Source organism: Gracilinanus agilis, chromosome 1 (genome assembly GCF_016433145.1).
Source record: "Gracilinanus agilis isolate LMUSP501 chromosome 1, AgileGrace, whole genome shotgun sequence".
Taxonomy (NCBI): domain Eukaryota; kingdom Metazoa; phylum Chordata; class Mammalia; order Didelphimorphia; family Didelphidae; genus Gracilinanus; species Gracilinanus agilis.
In genome coordinates, this window is record NC_058130.1 from 767210129 (window position 1) to 767212802 (window position 2674).

Here is a 2674-nt window from a genome sequence, read left to right on the forward strand (position 1 = left end):
CAGTACACACCACAGGATTATTTTAAGTTTCAAACGAGAGATTAGATATTTAAATTGTACTATTTATTTAAAATTTAAGTTAACATTTTAACATTTTAATTTTAAAAGATTTAAATTTAAATAAAAATTAAAATGTTAATTAGTTAAATATTTGAAATATTAAATTTAAAGTATTAAAATATTAATCTATTTAATGATATTTAATAAAATATTAAAATAAAATTAATAAAATTTAAGTGTTAAAATATTTACTATTTAGATTTAAATTATTCTTAGAAATGGCTGTTTTCATCAGTCTTGGAAAAGCCACTGGATTTGAAGTCAGGAGACCCGAGTTCTAATTCTTACGTTACCAATGACTTTATAATTGAACTTGAGAAGGTCACTTCCCCTCTGTAAAATGAGAGGCTTCTTTGGAAGCCAAAGAAGACGTCTCCTACAACTTTAGGGCTTTGGTCCTAGGATCCATTGATTAGATGGCCTCGGAGATCCCTTCTACCCTTCAATCTGTGATCCCTGGGGGACCTCCGTCTGCCAAGCTAGAGAAGAGAGGCAGAGCCTGGGGCTGGTGTGTCTGGTTTAGCACCGAGTGAAATTGGCCGCCATAAAAATGCCAGATCTGCTACTGTATGGCACGTTGCCCTCTGTTTAGCTTATTAAGTCTGCTGGATGCCAAGGTCTTCAAAGAGTCACTTTTCCGAGAACACTCAAGCAAATGGATTATGTTGGTCACTTTCCAAAGGCTATTTAGCAAGAAAGTCTGCATACAAAGAGACAATTAATTTTTACAGGTCTCCTTCTTCAAGCAGGGGGCCGCCCACTACTAGCCTTCTTATAAAAACAAACAAAAAACACCATGGCCCCTGCCAGCCAATTCATACAGTGGCTAGAGTCCTGTGCCCTTCCCACTGAGGGCAGCTAGGTGGCACAGGAGATACAGGGCTGGACCTAGAGCCAAGACATCTGGCCTCAGACTCACTTTCTTCATCTCTAAAATGAGGGCAATCAGAGCACCTGCTTCCCAAATGTGAGAATATGTGTAAAATCCTTTGCGATCTCTGGAGGAAGTTTATGCTTCCTCGTGCATACAGAAGCAGAACCACAACTAGGTTGAGGCAATCGGAGCTTTGTAACAGGGCACAGAAATGTAGACGTCACTGATGGAACTTCTGCTCATTCAGCAGGTAAAAAATAAGGGAGCTTTTTTATTGTTGTTGTTGTTGTTGTTATTAATATTATTTTAGACCAGATTTGTGAATGCATCAGGGAAGGGAGCTACCTGGAAGGAACTCTCTCTATCACAGCTGATGAATGCCTACTTTGGAACTTGTAGTCTTAGAGAGCTGCTTGGAGCACAGAGAGAAGAGCTTGCCCAGGTTAAAACAGTCAGTGTGTGTCAGAGGCACAAAGTGCTAGGTATGCAGAGACTAAAGCCAAGTAGTCCCTGCCCTCATGGAACTTGTATTCTATTCAGGAAGAGTTTCTAAATGAATAATATGACATCCATAAGAGGCACCTTTTTTATACCCACTTGGCAGAGGAGGAAAACTGAGGTATAGAGAAGGGAACTTAATTGCCTATGGTCACACAACTGGCAAGTTTTAAACGAAAGGCTTCTTACCATTTTTTGGTGGCAACCACAGACCCCTGCCCAGAATAAGGTTTTAAATGCATAAAATAAAACATGTAGGATTGCAAAGGGAATGGATTGTGTTGAAATATAGTTATCAAATTGCTTTTTTTTAATAAACAATTTCACAGATCCCAGTGTAAGAACCTCTGCCTCACCTGGTCCTCTCCTGACTGTAGGACCATCACACTAAGGCCAAGATGATCCACAGTAAATCCTTGTCAGGATTATGGTGCCCATTCCTCAAGCCTTTGCTGCTGTGGCTATTCAGTCCTGCCTGACTCTTCGTGACTCCAGTTGGAGTTTTCTTGGCAGAATTACTGGAGTGGTTGGCCATTTCCTTCTCCTGCTCATTTTACAGATGGGAAAACAGAGGCAAACAGGGTGAAGTGACTCACCTAGAGTCTCAGGGTCTGAATCTTTGTGGCCCTGTTTGGGGTTTATTGGCAAAGTTGCTAGAGTGGTTGGCCATTTCCTTCTCCAGCTCATTTTACAGATAAGAAAATTGAGACCATCAGGATTAAGTGACTTGCCCAGGGTCATGCAACTAGGAAGTGTCTGAGGCTGGATTTGAAAACTAAGGAAGATGTGTCTTCCTGACTCCAGGCCACTGAAATCACTATGGCATTTGTTCCAGGGCACCAAATGAAGAAGATAGGACTTTCAGCCCTTTGTGGCACCAGCATCCTCCCCCCTTGTTCTCCCAGCCCCTGTGGTAGCCTACCCAGGAGCGGCCTCCCTCTGGTGACCTTAGGGGCTGTCTCCCCAGCTCCCCACCACTGACAGATAGGCTGCTCCACTCCAGCCTCCATCCCTAACTCAAAGGCTGAAGGGGCCATCAAGGATGGCCCCCCTGATCTCACAAATCTTAACATCTCCTAGCTAGGGAGCCAGAAGGGGGCTCGGGCCATCCCATCCAACCCCTTCATTTTGCGGATGAGACCCCAGAGGCCCAGAGAGGTATGACAGCTTGTGCTGGTTCACACAGTTGGTAAAATGTTTATGGTGCCACAAGCCCATTATGGGTCTTTGAGTCTCTGCAAA